Here is an 18,806-nt window from a genome sequence, read left to right on the forward strand (position 1 = left end):
GAGGATGTTGAACTGTTGGAACACACCCACAGAAGGGCCACCAAGATTAGAGGTCTGAAGCACTTCTCTGAAGACAGGCTGGGAGAGTGGGTTTGTTCAGCCTGCAGAAGAGAAGGTTCTGAAAGGACTTTAGAGAAGCCATTCAGTGCCTAAAAGGGGCCTACAAAAAGCTGGCAAGGGACATTTTACAAGGGCATGTAAGGGCAGGACAAGGAGTAATGGCTACAAGCTGAAAGAGGGTAGGTTTAGATTAGATACTAGAAAGAAATTTTATAGTGTGAGGGTGGTGAAGCCCTGGCACAAGTTGCCCAGAGAAGCTGGGGATGACTCATCCCTGGAAATGTTCAATGCCAGGTTGGACTGGCCTTGGGCAACCTGGTGTTGTGGAAGGTGCTCTTGCCCATGGCAGAGAGTTTGGAACTAGGCGATCTGTAAGGCCCCTTCTAACTCAAACCATTCTATGATTCCATGTCTCTATGATTGGTTTTATTTGGCAAATGAACTAATACTGAATAGAACTAAAGACTTTGGGGATATTCCTGTTATCATCATTCCAACAGCATCAATCACTGAGGAAAGTGGCAAAAATATATGTCACCTTAGAAACACTAGAAAGGCAACAGAATCTCCTTGACACAGCCGTCTATACAACCATTCTAATTTTTCAGGGTGTAAAGCATTTCCATGTTTCTAATATGCACTTGTGAGGGCAGAAAACTATTAATTTGCATTTGAAGGGATGTCTATCTAAGTTTAGGTATTTGGACGACCCGGCAGCCACAAAATAGACTTAAAACGTTAACTGATACTCAAAATACATGAAGGGGGAGGTGAAACAGGAAATTTCTTAGATGTGACTTGATGAGGGTTAATGAGCCCTCAATTATGTGTGTATTTTCTTGGTTGATAAAATATGAACGTATTTCTCTCTCTGCCTTACTGTTCTGGTAAATTTTTCAGCAGCAAAATACAGCTTTTTGTTCAGCAAGAAACAACCTACTGACAAGGTTGTTTGAAACAGAAAAATAACTCAGGGGTCTCATAAAGCAGATTTTCTCATATTTCAGTACTTAAAATAACAAAGTCAGTGTGACTTGAAACTTGACCACTCCTTATCACCTTCTGAACATAAAGAACAATGTCACTACAATCAATGAATCAATCAGATGACCTTAACTTAAAAATTTAAGGAGCAATTGAAGAAAGTGCAACATGAAGGTGAGGAAGGAGGGAAAGAAGCCTACTTGCTGGAAATTTGCCTCTCTTATTTGGAGAATGCGCAAGTTTACCAGAAAAAGACAGAAAAGAAAATAAATGTAAATAATAAATCTGTGTTAGCTCGTTAATGTCTGTGTTTTTAAAATTTTTATTAGCTTTCCTTTTTTTTTCTTTTTTAAGAAATGTGGAACCATTCCATGGACACAACTGAGCTCTGCCTTCTGTTAAGGGTTGCAGCACCCTTGAAGTTTGAAATAATTTAGGCAGTTCTGTTGTGCTTTCAATTCCCCCACCTTCTTTTTTTCTTTCAGTGGATTGAAATGTGACCAAATAGCAGCATGACTGTGAATGGAAAAGATAATTCTCACACAACATTCTTCTCAGTGCTTTGGGGAAAATGCACATACAAACACATTTGCTGATGTCTGATTCAAGATGTGAAAAGAAAAAAAAAAGGAAAATCTATGAGGGTTTCTTTTCTGAAATTGGAAACACACTTTAAAACTCTCCTATGATTTGTTTTGTTTAGGCTAATTATGACTTCTGCTTTATGTTGCCACAATAGACATTAAACATTTGCAATATATTTACTGAGATTAAAAGGATTATGGGATGAATTTGTATCTATTACGCCATTAGCCTTAAGCAACACTGCTTTAGTAATCAGTGGGAATGTATTTTTTGTAAGTCAAAAAGGTGACTTATCAGTGTAACCAGACATTTTGCATTCTCAATACATTACAGAATAAAGAATACTAGCAAATTTTGCTCTTCAGGAAAAAAAATACTCCTTTGTTGAAATCTTATGTTGCTGTATTGACAGAGCAGGATTAAAGATGGAGGCAAAAAACTCATGGATTGGCTGAAGTATAGCTTGCACTGCCTCCCTCATGTCTGTGCAATTTGTTTATTTTTATGTCCTTACAATGAACTTAAAAATGGGAAATTCCTGAAGTGAAGTATGTCCAAAAGAGTGAAAGCTACTTTAATATTCCAGTGCTAACAATCAAGGGATTTACTTCTGTTGTTGTGCCTCCCACGCGTGCACACAGAAAAAAACATTCACTTTCCTTATTAAAACATGATGGTGGAACTAGTTTTACTAAGACCATTTTTTCCACATCCTACTCACAAAATCTAAATTAGATTAGAGTCAACAGCCACATTGTCTCCTCTTCCAAGGAGCAGGGTTTTTTTTAACATCTATGTATCTTTTGAGTTTCTCCAGCGATATGAAGTACTGTGAAAACTCTTAGCTTTAAAAGCTATTTTAGATCTTAAAAATTCATGTCTACTTTCTTTCATGCAGCTTTTCTTTTGTATATTGTTCACTTTTCCTGAAGTCTACAGCCAGAAAACTGGTATCAGCATTTTTCCCTTAATATCATGGTATACAAGATAACACAGTATCAATTCACCAGTGAAACTCAAGGCCCCAATGTACAATTTTGGAAATTTATATGTTATTAAATGAATAAATTAGCTCTTCTAACTCTTCCATTTTCTATATTCCTATCTCTGGACAAGTTTACTAACCCTCTAACAGGGTCAGCAGAAAAGGAGGTCTATCCCAATGGGAGAGCTCCCCAGTGCTTCTTGTTCATAGCTTGGCACATAAACTACCAATTTAAAATAGTTCAATGTGCATCAGGATGCAGAGTAGCTGAAGAGATGCTTTGGAGCACATTCATCTTTGTTTGCAATGGGACTTCTAATTTCCAGGACATTAACAGAGCAAGACCTGAGAGGACAGGTTCTGAAATCTACCTGAGGCATCAGAGATCAAGGATCAGTACAGAATAAAGATCTGTGTCGAGGCTCCAAGCTACAAGTAAGGAGTCCAAGACAGTATTTCATACCCATCATCTTTCTGAGCAAAGAGTAGACCTAACAAGCTGGACACTTTTGCCTTGTCAGGACTTGTAGGTCGAAATTATCCTGCTCAGGAATAGACAGTTTATTGTCTTCAGGAGGTTATAGGAGCTCAGCCTTTGTATGGTCAAAGCTCTTGTGGTTCAAAGAACACTGCTAAAGAAACCAGAAACATCCTTGAGAGGAGAGTGGTCACACATCTCTTCTGCAGGAGTACCTTTACCACATGCCTGTGGGGCTCCAGTGTCATGTTTATTTGAGGAAGGCTGAGACAGGTTCTATATATCTGTACAAGCGAGTTTGTACTGGTGCAAAAAATCAATAAATGCCACTGTAGACAAGCTGTGAGTTTCAGAGACATTTACAGATTTGTGGTGATGACTGCTACTACATTATGGCTACCTATGACCAGTCACATAAGGATGGATAGTGAAGAGGTGAAGAGACGTGGATAAAAACTGAAGAAGACCATGCTTGCTAGCAACTCAATTCAGAAAAAAGGTCAAAGGACAGTACCCAGGATTTAAGAAGCAAATGTTGCTCAAGTTTAGGTTATTTTGAGTCTTTTTAATGCTAAACCTTATTAACAAGTCTCATATATAAGCATTCCCCGTCACCACAACCCTATACAGAACAATGGAATTTCTTTTCACTTTCTGTGAAAACTCTGTGAAACAAATTCACTGTGAAACTCTGACAAAGATGCCTCATGTGTGGACTGAGCTTCAGGAAACACGTATTCCACTGTAGATATTCAATAAGTGGTGAATGGTGAAGGTGGTCACATCACTTGCGTAATGGATGGGTCAATAACATGCCAAACAAAGTTCTTAATAAAAAAGTGTTTCAGATATTTTGTCTTATACTTATAACAAGAGAAATTGAAATTTTGTTTCCTAGATTACTACCAGAGGTTAGTAGTGTTCTTAATTAAATGCCTGGCATTGAATGAATTGAATGTTCAGTGCTATTCAGAAAGTAGTTAAGCTCAGAGAGCAGAAAGCTTTTTAAGGGGGCAGGTACGAGCAAACTTAGGTAGAAATCAGGCTAAAATTACACCAAATATTCTCTAAACAAGGGTGGCTTTGACTCTGTAGGTTTTCAGTTGATAAATTTCAGCTCTGTTGGTTAACTCTTTACCTGACTACAAACAGAATTTTAAAATAACTTCATAAGGAATACATGCATCAAGAGGACATATGCATATTGGACTAAAATTAGATTGTTATAATTGTCAGTTCTAAAGTTACAGACATATAAGAAGCACCACTTTGGAGAAGAGGCAATAAATTATGGGAAGAAATTCCAGCCACACGAAGATGAGGGAAGGCAGCATTGCTGTAAAGCAGCAAGATATTCAGAAATAGTACCACTAGTATCAAGGATAATAAGGTATCCAGACTGTAGGGTGCAGTTGTTTCAAATTGATCTATTTTAGGACTCAAAAATTTAAAGTCTTCCCAAACTTCTGTAGAAGGCAATACAAAATCCATACTAAAAAATAAAGCCTAAACTCTAAGTAAAAATCTTGCATAGTTTTAGTTTATATGTTTCAAGTAGTAGTCCTCAACACTGTTCAGTTGGACTGCACAGCAACCACTGAATTTGAGATACTCTTTGAAGGAGATCTTAAAGATGTCCAGTGTGGCAGACCTGGCCAAATCAGGAAGAACACTTTCTCATGTGAATGTATTTTGGAGAAATATTTTTCCTGCAGTTAGTTCACTGTGATGGAAGATCCATTGTGAGCTAATAACAACTGCATATATCACAAACTATAAGCTGGAATGAATTGCTTTAGTATACTGCTTTTTATAAATATCCAGTTTACTCAAAGACACTGAGAAGTCAGGATGAAAATTGAGAATAAAATTTAATTTAATGAATTTAATTTAATGAAAACAACAAGTTGAGGGCAAGTGTTTCAAGCAAGATAAGCAACAGTCAGTAAGATAGACAATGACACTGAATTGGAGGCAGCAATGGATCTCCTCAAGACAGGACTGATAGAAGGACCCAGTAAGGCTGGAACAATGGGCCATCAGGATCCTAATGGAATTCAGCAACGACAGACATGAAGTCCCTTTGCTCAGAACTCATTACAAGGCACCCATGCTCAATTTTTGGGCCTACAGTACAAAACCAGCTGTGATGAACTGGAGCAGGATCAGTGAAGGGTTATCAAGATGTTTTAGGGATGGAGCATTTGCCCTGCAGTGAGAACCTGGTGTTGCTCCTCCTGGAAATTAGATGGGCGTGATGGGGCTTCAGAGCAGCTGCCCAGTGCCTGTAAATAGGTTATAAAGAGAGAGAGCCAGGCTCTGTCAGGGGTCAGCAGTGCATGACAGGAATACAAGAGATAACAGGAATAAGCTGAAACAAAAGAAAGTCAGACTGGATATAAATCAAAGCAAGCTTCTTCCTTGAGACAAAGTCAAACAGCAGAACAAATTGCCCAAGACACTGTGCACTCAATATATTCTGGGGATTTTCAAGATCCAACTGGATAAAGACCTGAGCAACTGGATCTGATCTCATAGCCTAGTTTTAGCACCACCTGAGGACCTCCCAAGGTCCTTTCCAACCTGAATCTTCCAGTGTTCATTCTGTGAGTATATGAAATGTTAAATATATTTATGAAGGGCCTGGTTGAGAGTGTCTTCATAGGAAAGATTGACTTTCCTTATCTTGACAGAGGGACAAAGAATTGGCTTGACCATCCCCATTCAGAATATTTATGGATGAATGTTGTGCTAATCATACAATTGTGCTTTGTGAGGGCAAGACTTATATTGAGAACTAAACCGAGATGAAATTTTAGTGTGAAGACTGGCTGGTTCTTTCCCTGCACTACACAGTCACTTGCACTATCACTGCACATTATTGTGTGTCTTGTAAAAAAGCTCCATGGAACACAATTTGATGTGGCATAACAAATGGAGACATTCTAAACGTCAAGATTCGACAATGCTTACTACTGACACTGAGGGTAGGAGAAATCTTCAGACCTAGCTCTTCTCCTCTCAAGAGTGTGGTACCTGAAGAACATGACTGGCTTTCCATTAAAAACAGTGGTGTCTGGAGAACATGGTTTCTGCTGTCTCTGAAACTTTTTTTACAGGATGATTGAAAAAGTCTTTTGGAAGCACACCAAGGATTGAGCCCCTCTAACTAGCCAAGAGCATTCTGTCTCACTCTGTGTGTGGTAGTAGGCACAAAAGATGCCCTGAGAGAAATGGAAAAAATAGCAATATTTCTAGATTTTTGCAGAAGAAATGCACTCAATAAATTGCAAATGCAGCAATTCTGTTCATTTTTAACTAATGACAATAGAAAAGATGCTAGGGAAGGAACCCATTAACCAAACAGATTTTTTTCCAAGATTTGTTAATCTCTAGGAAGAGAACTGACAAAATCATCACTAGCAAAATAGAGCTGGAGACATGAAAGAACAAGGCTTGACACTTCATCATCAATGCCACAAGCTATTAATTTCTCTCTGAAAATCCAGTGTAACAATTTTGATTCAGGAAAAATGAATGGCCATAACAGAGAAAGTAAACATGAGCTGTGGAAAGTCTTTCTGGTTAAGCTGGAAAGGCTGCAGCCAAGATATTTCCCACTTAACCTTCATCAGGGAAAAGGTCAAAAAAGGCCAACGTGTTTAAGCAGGGCACAGGATGAAACAGAACAAAACTTCCTATGAAAAAGATTAAGTTCACATTCTTTTGGTCTTCATTAAAGCTATTCCACATCACTCCACACTTTCATTTAAAGCAGTTTCCTGACAGCACTGAACACAAGATCTTAAAGTATCTTTTTGTCAAAATATAAAAGTGTAAATGTAAAACAATTTGTGTATTGTACACAAAACAGGGAAAAGTATGAAGGATGCCTAAGAAACAGAAAAGAGAAATAATACCTTTAGCCTTAGTGAATTGTATTATCAGTGGTATGTAAGGTAACCATCCACCCCGTGTACTTCCATGTACATGTACTCTAAGCTGAAAAGTTACCAAGGCATATGTGGCTTTACCAAAGTGGAAAAATTTTGTTTTATTGGAAGCTTCTAAGGAAGAAAGAATTTTCTTCAAGCACTACAAAAGAGATGGAAATTAATGTCTACAGGTATGTAATTTTCAAACTTCTTAGAAAACAAAATAGCTCTGCTTTGACACTCTCACCTCCCTTTGTCCATTGCAGCAACTATAGTTACCGGACAACAGAATATAATACATGGTAAATGCCACACTCAAGATTCCTCCTGGAAGAACAGATAAGTATACCTTTGAGCAGACTGATGGATGAAAGGATCAACAGATATGTGCAACAAGCACACAGAAATGCTACTGAGAGAGAAAAAGCATATCTTTTCCTTCCATCTTCCACTCACCAAATCTGGTCTGCCTTCCTTTGGGATATCTATCAGTCATGATTCAGATTTCTGCTCTGTCTATTTTAGAAGTTCCCTACTCTCAATCTAGTATGTGACGTCTCTCTTGCCCTATAGTGTCAGCATGGCACTTTCTTGTCCACCTCAATTTTCATCCTTCATTGTTCACTATCATTTTTCCTATTAACTGTATATATATATGTTGGCAATTCATGATGAAGTGGGGCAAAAAGCTTCTTCAAACAATGAGACTGGCCTACACAGAGCTTTGAAGATAAGGACTGAGGCTTGGACTCCTCGTTTCATACCAGATGTGACTCAGCAAGGTGTCTGGAAGAGACGGGTAGGCATGCTAGGAGACCTACTCTCCCTCCCTGTGTTAGGCTCTCATCCAAAATAACAGCAACACTTTTTTTAGAGATGAGCTGTTTGACAGCTGGTATGACTTCAAAAGACCCAGACTCATAAATACATGCATTACTGAGATCAATTCTGAACTGAAAAGCCCAGCAGATTCATCTGTTGTAGGCAGGGAAGCATTGCAACCCTGCCAGCCACTAGTGGCTGGAGACTAAAACAAACCAGTGAATAGTTCAAATAGCTACCAGAATCAACACTCTGGTACTCCACATGTGTCTCTCTTCCACTGTCATGACAGCATTAATGTCACAGTTCAGGACTGAGCTGTGATACTGCAGCAAATGCAGAATGGTTGAGTTACTGTTGTTATCTGAATGGTCTGTGACTGGAGGGCAAATATTCTTGCGGGAAATGAAAATTTGCTCTGCCCTGTATGTTGCCCTGGGGCTCCCAAGGTTTGTGCATGAATAATCTCCAGCAGAGGAGTGAAGCAGACAGGTCACAGCAGCAGCATTAGTCATCTGAACTCGAGCTGCTGATGCCCATATCGATGGCCTCATTAAACTGTACATGGTATGTAGGAAACAGCTTTATTCAAAGCAGCCTTGAACCAGCACCCAAAAGCAGTGTGATAGGTACATGAATACAACCGCAGAACTCCTTCAACACAGATTCAAGCTCCTCAGCAAGTGATTCTCTCCAATGACCCTCTGGATTTCTTAACAACTAAGGATTCTTACACCACATGTAAAAGGAGGAATACACAAAGTACACACGATATTCTCACACTGCAAATGCTCTGCAGCTACCAGAAAGAGCAGTGAATTCTCCAGTCTTACATACAAGGTGGACAGGGTCCTCAAAACACAGAGTATCAAGATACAGTCGCAAAATGTCACCTGTCCAAGACAGCACATACATCAGTTCTACTTAGCCATGTCCTTCACTTATCTGGCTTTTGCAGACCACTTTGCATGTTGGCAGCTACTGTCCTCTCTAAAGGTTTCACAGGATTTGACAGATGTCCTCTTTGTGCTATTGATATCCATGGTACTCAAGACCAAAACAAATAGTAACACAGACCTATTTCTTGAGACATGGTTATATTGCATCTCAAACCCTCCACAAGCTGATGCTATGCAAAACTGTGCGAAATTTGTGGAGAGTGTTTGCAGAGCAATTTATTGAAAGACAAAACTGGACGTGAGCTGCGAAGAGTGGAAAAAGTCTGAAAAAGTGGTGTACCTCTTTCAATACCTCTCTGTAGCTGAACATTTTCCTATGTTGAACTGCTATTTTTTTGAGGACTCTGGTGATCCCTGACTATGCATATCTCAAAGTCTCTTCATTTTGCCCTTCCTCACTTCAGAGGATCTCTGCTTTAGAGGAATTCTCCATATCAAGCTGAAGGAAAACAAAACCCAAATTCAGTGACCTTTTTTGATTAGGAGTTGAGTTGCAGAGCAGTAGAGCACAGGAAGCCTTTCTCTGTAAGCCTATATATTGGCAATGGACTGAAGTTTACAGTGGTATAAAAAATACCAACCTCCTACTGATATAGAGATAAAAGAAACTACTGGAATTCCTGACAGATACTTGTGTTCACTTCAGAACTTCAGTGGTAGTTGTCTCACTAATTCCTACCACCTCCTGGTGGCCAAGCAGACAGCGTTCCAGTCTCAGTTCATAAATTTGCCCTAGATGTATAATAGGTAACAACAAGGTAAATTCACATGTGTTTTACTAAAGACATATTCAAGATTTCAAATGTTATAGCTAAAATAAAATAGCAGGGAATGACACCAAAGGAACCTTTGCTCAATATTCCTACAAAGGTTGGATTAATGCAGAATTCTTTACTGTCACAAAGTTACCAAAACCCAAATATTATTCTAAAATCTACGATTCTTAGCAGTTTTGCAGTCCTTGGGGGAAAAAAAAAAAAAAAAGTGATAGGTAAAAGGCATCCTGTGCTGGTTATTTACAGGATGTTCAGTTTATTATTGCACTACTGTTCTCTAATTTGTGACTGGCATGCCCCTAGGCAGTCAAGTCACTGGGAGATAATCCTCCAAAGATTTAGCATAGGTAGATCCAGAAACATGGGTCCTGAATCTTTTACTTTTCTCTCTTTCTTCTTATTCTTTGTCCAACATCATAATCCTCCAAGATAATCCATTATTTCTCATTGTGATTTTACTGCTTGTAGGCACCACCACCAGCATTTCTGATTCCGCTGAGCTTTATCTACCCCACACACCTTTGAAAAATTCTTTAAGTAACAACACTGAGTGATTTTAAAAGCATTTTTCTGTAACCTATATAATTTGCATATACTTTTTTTTTTTTTTTTTTTTTTGCCAGCATAACCCAGCAGTAAAACAGGTAACATTTCAGTGGAGTGAAGTGTTCCATTTCTACAGTCAGTACCAAAATTACATTTAATCTCAGTGTCCTAGTCTCTTCAAGTGAATCATTTCTCCAGGGGTCAAATGAAAGACCTGCTTCATGCATTCTTCTGTGGAAAGCATAGGAGACACCTTAAAGAGCACCTACACCTTGACGTAGGAATTACATCACAGCTGTTTAAATACAGCGTTTATCCATGGCATTGCTCATCCATGGGCTAACCAAGAAACTCAAGATGATATCAAGTTCTTCCAGGTTAAGCTCCTTAGCAATCTTGGCAAAGCAAGCAAGCTTCATCCCTACATATGGAAAGAGGCAGGTGCCTTGGAAGAGTTACAGAAGGAAATCCTGCTTTCCTAACTGCAGTGCCTGGAGGTCTTCAGGGGCACTCTCTTCATTGATCACAGAGAGAACATGCCTTTAGGTAGCTGCTGTATAAGTATTTAAGACCCAAGGAGCACCTTGGCTACACAGGCTGGATCCCACCCTCAGAATCTCATTCACCTTTTTAAAGCAGCAGCTGAGCAGGCATTTCTGTTTCTTTCCTCTTTTCTCTCCACACTGCTTTTTAGCTTCTCCCCAAAGCCTAGTTGTTGGGTTGGAGAGTCAGAAATGGTAAGGGAGGACTTTCCATATTCTGAGTGACACTGCAGCTATTCTCTAAATAAAAAAGGACAGGCTTTCATTAAAAGTGCAGCATTTAGCCTTGTGCTCCTGGTGACACTGGCACAGTCACACATATCTGTTACCATGCTTCTACTGTAGACACACACAGTCCCCCAGTGTGTGGCTTGAGAAGGTGTCACCAGGTAGCTGAGTATCTTACAGCTCACAGTCCCCTAAAGGGTTGGCCATGCTTCCCCTCCTCACCCCAAGCCACCAGCTCCAACCACTTTCATTGTTCCATGGGGACCCTCTGTCCACTTGCTGAGATCAACCAACTCAGTAGGCAGGCAGCCAACAGAGCTTCCCACTGCTCTGATGAGTTCATTCAGCACTACAGGAGGTGAGCCAAGAGCCAAACCTGGCACAAGGAAGGAGATGGGAACACACTGCTGGAGGCAGAGGATGGGAGGATCAAGGATGGGTTTCTCCAGGGCAGCAAGCTATTCTACTGTCTGAGAGGAGTCAAGAAACCTCACCCTCTGTTGCAATAAAACCTCTTTAACAAAATAGGAGTTATCAGACGACCGATCAGAAATTTCAGGGTGAACTGATTACAGTAAACCTCAGGAAAAAGAGTTTGGTTGTTTTAATTGCCAGGCACAACATGCACAAACCCACCTTGTTCACACAGCCTGCATGCATTTACACAGGGAGATTTGGGATTTCTGTTAGTTTCCTTCATGTTTCTGGAGCTGCATGCAAGCCAGCTGTCTCAGCAACCAGGAGGATTAGATTTAAAAAACCAGAAACCAGAGATCTGAACTTCTCACGTTATATCTTGACTCTTACACTTGAAGCTTTACAAAGAAGGCTAAATATCTTCAGACTACTGATAAAAGTCAGGAGAGTTGGCAGTTTTGCAGACATTTACAGGCTTGGCAACACATTTTTCTGTTTTTAAGTGAAAACAGACAAAACAGTGCACATGGTAGAATAACGAACATCTTGGCACATTGCAATTACAATGCTGGAACAGACCACTATTCAGTTTTAATAGATGCTTTTGAGAAAAACAATCCCCTGTGTTCAGCTCCCTGTTACATTTATTCTCCAGAACTCTAGTGCCAAAAGCTTCCCCAACTTGTCTGTGGGCTTTCCAAACAGAGTTCACCTCCTGTGAAGCAGCACAAAAATACAGCTGCTGTCAAGCAGCTCCTCTCCTTGCTAAGATGGGTTAGAGTCACATCATAGAGAAATGGCAGCATGCAGTGTCATAATTACATTCAAACCAGGAGAGGATTTTTTTTAGACTACAACATCATTGACTTTCTCGTCTTTTGCTCCATATAGAAACTCCATGAAGTATTCCATGGATAATCTAGCACTGATCTACAGCCTGGATTTCTCTAGCACAGTACCACATCTAGAAATCTTCCAGTATATATTCCAGCAATACTGCTAAATTTGCAGATATAAATACTATAATGCAAGTTTATATTTAACAGTATGTTAATTTTTGCTATGAAAGAAATTTAAAAAAAAAAGGAAATCATGATAAAACTTGGGTGTAAGGGTCAACTATTGCAAAAAAATGTTTCACTGTAACCAAACCACCAGTGATGGTTATGACTGGGAAGGTTCAGAGCTCCAGGATTAATAGAGCACACAGCAACAAAGGCTTACCAACCTCTTCAGCAGATTCGTAAAGTGGAAACTAAAGTTCCAGGAAAATCGCTGACACTAAATCTGCTGCTTGCATAAACATAAGATGAACCAAGTATTAGTTTTCTCAGAAAAAAAATTTCTTGAGACACTTATAATTAAAATGGAATTACTCTCACCAGTTAACAACTTTTGAACAAACAATGCTAAACAAAGATCTTGCAGGGGCTCTCAAAAGCAGACTACTGACATAACTGAAATATGCTAAAATAATTCAGCTAAAAAAGAGTCTGGTTTGGCTATTAATTCATTAATTACTGTGCTGCATTCTGAGGTGACACTGCTTAGAGCCTTGAGTCTTTCCACTTTACAGCGTCCTCTCCAAGCACATGACAGCATTGAACTTGCCCTTCTTGGTAAGAATAACAAAGGACTTACTGCACTCTGATCATATGGCAAAGATGAATTAGTGTTGGAGCAAGAAAAGTGAAAGACAAAATAATCTGAGCGGGGCAGGAGAGAATATTACGCTGCTGATGCAGCTGGAATGGCAGAGTGACGACTTAAGGCTTGTTAAAGGCAGAAGCAGGATGAACTTGCTGCCACTACTAGAGCACAGCACAGGGGACCGTACCCCCTCCCACTCCCTTCCACTGCTGCTTTCTACACATGGGAAACTGTTCAGGGAAAAGGTCTACAGGTAACTGCAGTGCAGGGACAGCCACAACTCAATGGATTGTTCGCTATGTACATATAGCCCCTCTACTTCATATGAAGCCCACTTAGTGCAGCTCTACCTGTGATGGAGGTGTTAGGAAATTGTAGTGCAAGGAAGGCAGCCGTGTCTTACGGGTGTCACAAAGCTCCCTAGTGAGCTGTGCTATTCAGTGCCTTCTGATTTAATATCCTCAAAATCACCAAAGATGGCAGTTCAAATTTAAACAGGCATTCTGAAAAGACACTCTTGAGCCCATTATCAGTGTCGTGGACGGGATTACAATGGGGGTGGTAATGGTGGAAATGTTTTAGGAGAGATCTAGTATCAACAGCAGGAGTGGCCACTAATTGGATTCTTTCTGTGTCACCGCAGAGTTGTCACGGGACCCTCGTTCTCTGTTGAACACTGCAGCTCTCAAGGCGCTCAGAAAGGAGCTTTCTCAATTGTTATCACATCAGTCTGCCTTCCCACTCAAACACAAATCCCCCAAAGCTCTTTCTAAAGCTAAGGAAATCATGGAACCCATGACTCCCATGACATCTGCAACAAGTGTCCTGCCTCATCAGTGTGAGAATAGGCCCTGACATTACACAAGGCTCAGACTCCTGATCCTGCATGAACATTTAGCCACACACACACACATATATATACACATATATATACACACATATATACACATATATAATATCAAGTGCAGGATGTAACTTAAACAAAGCTAGATAAAAAACCTCCACAAACTGTCAAAATAGTCTGCAATAAAATGTTTCTAGCCAGAACAAAGTTTGCAAAATATTTTTTTCGTAGCTGTATAACATCCACTGAAGTGTGGATTTTATAATGGTTTGCACATTTAGGAACAGCGTTCCCAGCATCACAACATTCTAAATAAGCAGTTTTTATGAGTTCCTGACTGGAATAAGAGCGGTTAAAATAATTTTCACACTGTTACTTGCAATCTCTAGGACACTTCTGGATTTCTGCATGCATTTTTTTTTCCTAACGACCTCTAATTTAGCCTACTTTTTGAAGGTGCATTTACATGCCATTTGGAAACTCACCAAGGGTTTTTTTTAATGTAAATTACAGCAATCATAATTAATTTTTTTCCTCTGAAACAGAGACAAAAATCAATGAAAGGCCAAGGAGAGATGCCAAGAAGCAGAAACTGAAGTTGTATATTGTGACGTAACAAGCTCACCCACCTCGATTATAAAGTGCTAAGAAGAGGAAGCCCCTGACAAGCAATAAACTGACACACAATTAAGACAATTCAGGGCAGAACACATTCTGGCTGGAAAACATTTTCTTGTGCTCTACCTAACTGCTCAGAGCAGTGTGAATAATAAAAAAAACCCCAGGGTGACACGTTGAAAACTCTATGAAGACAATAAGTATCCCACCTAATCTTCACTAGCTGGGGGAAAAAGAAACACACCAGCTTTTGTGCAGTGCAGGTTGCCTCACATCACAAACAGAGTTGATAGTACAGACATGCCTGGTATGTTCAGCATTCCATATCAAGTGAAGATGAATTAGCCGCAACAAAAATGTGTTACAGCTTTCATGCAGCAGTTTATGGATTTTTTTGTACCTCTGGAATTTTTTACCTTGAGCATATCATGGAACTTGTACTGTCTCAGATCTTTTCCAAAGATTATCTTTATCTCACTGTGAGGAACATCTTTGTGAGCTCTGAACACTTTTACAGCTGCTAGGATGCTAATGGGAACTTCATGTGTGTACCCAGCACAAGTGCTCTCAGAAAAAAAAAAAGCCAATGTCAAAGGAAGGTATGTAGAAGTCACCATAAATATGTCTTTGAATGTTTACCATCTGGAACACTAGATTACTTTTTGACAAGAAGCCGGACTGCCCCGTGGGCATTGTCTTTTAAACAGCCCCATCATTATAAAGGAAGGAAAAACATGATTTGGTGTTCCTAGTTTCTCAGCAAGATTTTCTGGCAGTGCTAGAGAAACTCGTTTGTTGTTTTTTTTCCCCTAGTAAAACAATAACAAGTTAGGCATGTGTAATTAGCTATGCACTTTCTTTAAAAAATATGGTTTCTTGTAGATCATCTGATCTGTGATCCAGTGATACCCACAAAGCAGAATAGGTTTCAGTTAGGCAGTGACAGCAGCAGGCTCTGCAGCTCACAGTGCTGCATCTTAGCTTTGCTGAAAATCTGAACCTCTGTGTGCTGTATTGGCGCATTGAGCTTCTCACAGGACACACTGGGAGAAAGAGGAGAAATCCAATATACAAGACTTTAACGTGGAGCTATAATGAGGTTTTCCTTCGGTTTTGTTTTTCATTTTAAGCTTGTAAAAGTTTCCATCACTTTTTACAATGAGAAAGTGTAGACTGAGAGAAAAAACCAAAATGGTCAATTTATTCACATAAATCTTGGTCTGGTTGTGCAGTGATTTTTGGGATTTAGCTAATTCTCTGTTTCAAATTGCTGTGGATGACTTCTGAGGACATATTTGTACTAAAGAGTGTGTTTGAAAATACAAGCTGAGAACAACCTGTAAAGAAGCCAAACAGTCTGCTCAAGGAAAAAAAGTTAACATAAAAGTTGGTTTGAGGCAAAAATACATGTGCAACATGAAACATGGCTTTATGGGCATCATTATACAGTTGAATACCAAAATCACAAAGCACCAGCTATAAATCCCCTTGCTCAGCCTACTAAATGGATCTTATTTCAGAACACATATATACAGTATTATATATAGAATATCTCACCTGTAAGTGGTGAGGACAGTGCTAGATTTCTTTCGCAAGTAGGAGGCCAATAATTCATAAGCACCAGAGGTATGTGACAGTTATTGTGAAGATCTGTTATGGTGCAAAAAGAAGCAAATAATTTTGTTACTCTGCACAGGAAAACAGCATAAATATATACCAAATTTTAAACAGAACACCCCCGGACCAAATAAAAGGAAAAATAATCCATCCTCCAATTTCTCCACCTAGATAATTTAGAATAAAACAATGAAAACATCTTTTCTGATAATCTAACATACTGTAATTAGTGATAACATTTCTGATTTAGTTAATTTGCTGGGCTTCCCACGCTCCAGACATCAATGAACTTAATAGCGGAATTAAATGAAAATGATAGCAGAGTACTTCCATAACTAATTTCTAATTATATTTCTGCCCCTCTTCCTTCCTAAACATAAATTTTTGCCTACTTCTAATTAACACTTCAGATCGCTAGTTTAGAACCTATAAATATAGCGAGTCTTTAATGATCCTTTATAGTGATGCTACTTAGTTTTCAATGACTTGTAAAACTTTCACAAACAGATCTGCAAATGAATTACATCCATCTGCTCTGCTGCAGCTGCAAGAGCAGCATTACATTGTAAGCTGCCTTTCCCCACTTTCCTGATTTTCTCTTAACTTCATGCCCATATGTAAGCCAAACCATCTCGACACCGGTTATCAGGAGCCCAGGCAGGTCTCTATAAAGGAGTCTTCAAACTTTACAGACATCTCAAACGCACTTTCAAAACAGTCTGGTTTGCCTTCCAGCTGAGCCCCAGACAGGCTGCACGCTGCCGAAGCATCCTGCTCAAAACCTAGGAAATACTCTGCCGCGGTTCTTTCTCCCGCCCTAGCAGGCAGTTTCCACGGCTCGGCTGGAACACGGAGGCGTTTGCACCCGCGGACACAGTGGGTCCCACCCGTGCCCGGCTGCCGCTTCCCCCGCGCCGCTCCGGGCACACACGTGTGCGCCGAGCGCGGAGCCGTGCCTGCGGGGGGAGCAGAGGAGGCACCCGCAGGGCTGGGATACACCGCTCCGGGGGAGATTTTCCAATCTACACCTCCGAAAGCGTGACCTTAGCGGCGTTAAGAGTGTTAGCTCTGTGAAGACAGCCAAGCATCAGGCTGTGCTCGCTGTTATCTGTCAGCCGTACAATAGCAGCATTGATAAGGCAGCAGCAACTGGCTTTGACAAGTGTGCTGTGCTAGCATTCCTCTGAAAACCGTGAAGAAAAAAAGGAGAGAGAGAGAGAGGGAGAGACAGAGAGAGAGAGAGAGGCATGAGGTGCCTTTTACTTTACCTGAACAAAGTGTGGGGTTTTATTTTTTCCTCTGAGCTGCTGGAAACGATTCTTCCCGTTTCTCCCCCAGAGCTAGGTATTTCTTCTTTTGCTTGCAGCTCACACTTGGGGAAGACCACACAGCTCCAGCAAGGCTGCCTCTCTCCCCTAATCCCCACTCGAGTGTGATGACACACACTAACCCCAACCATCTGTTGAAACACGTCCTCAAGCACTCAGCACAGTGGTGTGTCAAGACGGACTGCCCAATCCAATCGCTGGGGTTGGGTGGCTCTTAAGGAGCTGGAGGCAGAGACAAGGGCAGAAACTATAAGGCTGAGAACTCTTTAGTAAAGTAACCTGAGATTTTGAGAAAGGGCTGCTATTGAAAAAAAGAGCAGAAGGGGGAGGTACTCGCGGAAGGTAGAGGGAGTGGATTAGTCTGGTGGCCAGTTGTGTAACTTCTCACAACTCCTTGTATTCCCAAGGGACCACTGGGACCCCTTCGCAGTGGGATGCACAGAAGCACAAGAGCAACACTAAAATGTTTTTTATGGCGAGTCTATTGAGGGCAATCTCCTCCGAGAGACGCTTTTCTAAAAGAGATAAAGGATGCAGTTTGAAATCCTGATAAAGTGCTACTGCGGGAGTCGTTCGCACGGCGATGTGACATCTGCATCCCGAAATCCCAACTCCTTACCGTGCCGCGGTTACTCCGTGGCTGCTTCCAGCCTTCCTGGGAGAACGGCGGAGAGAGGCTAGAGGAAAACCGGGGTGGGGGGCGAGGCGGGCAGAAGAGGGGATATCCGAAGAGCAAATATTTCTGCCTCTGCACACAGACATCAGCAAGTCCTTCCCCCGTGCCCGCGCTTCCCGGGACGCGGGGTGCCGCCTCTGCTCCCCGGCGCGCCCAGCGGCTCGGTGGCCGGGCGGCGCACGCTGCTCGCCCGCCCGCGGCTGCTGCAGCCACCGCTCCGCGCCCGCGTCTCTGCTCTGACAGCTCCGGCCCCGCTCCGGCCCCGGCGGCCGCCCCTGGGCCGGGAAGCTGCCACCAGCCTGTTGCTTCCCCCCTTCCCACCCGCTTCCGCCACCGCCGCGCCGCCCCGCAGCGTCCTGCGGGATGCAGCCGCAGCTTCGGGAGCGCTGCCCTTCCCTTGGGGACCCGTCACCCCCCTGTCGAGGCTGGGGGCTCCGGACAGTGCCGCGGCAAGTCTGGACTGTGTCTAGTCTGTACCTCAGTTTCCCTCTGCCACAAAGCAAACATTATCACACCTTCCTCCCCCTCAGGGACACTGCCAGGAAAAATCCACTAATTTACAGAAGACGTCCGGGAAGGATAGATAAGGGATACAGAAAAGCTGCTAAGTGCCAAAGAAACAGTTCTTTCCTTTCCCCTCCCTGTAATAGGATAGCGTGGAAGAGAGACTTAAAATCTCAAGGGTTTTTACCTCATTACCAAGTGCCTGACTTGACACTTACATTAAATCTACATTTCACATCATGACAGATGCTG

The 18,806-nt window shown here is 41.3% G+C and overlaps 1 long non-coding RNA gene across 1 annotated transcript in view; it reads right to left on the bottom strand.

Moving 5' to 3' along the window:
• The window catches only part of LOC136287564 (uncharacterized), a 40,369-nt gene extending 22,837 nt beyond the window's left edge, over positions 1-17,532 (bottom strand). Inside the window, exons 1-2 of the long non-coding RNA XR_010720172.1 lie at positions 17,315-17,532; positions 15,987-16,079 (exon numbers count right to left, since the gene is read on the bottom strand). This is a non-coding gene — a long non-coding RNA (uncharacterized lncRNA). The remainder of the gene's footprint in view (positions 1-15,986; positions 16,080-17,314) is intronic.
• Between the last annotated feature and the right edge of the window lie 1,274 nt (positions 17,533-18,806).

The sequence above is a fragment of the Chamaea fasciata genome, unplaced genomic scaffold (assembly GCF_029207755.1).
Source record: "Chamaea fasciata isolate MVZ Bird 193981 ecotype frontalis unplaced genomic scaffold, bChaFas1.0.hap1 SCAF_1, whole genome shotgun sequence".
Taxonomy (NCBI): Eukaryota; Metazoa; Chordata; class Aves; order Passeriformes; family Sylviidae; genus Chamaea; species Chamaea fasciata.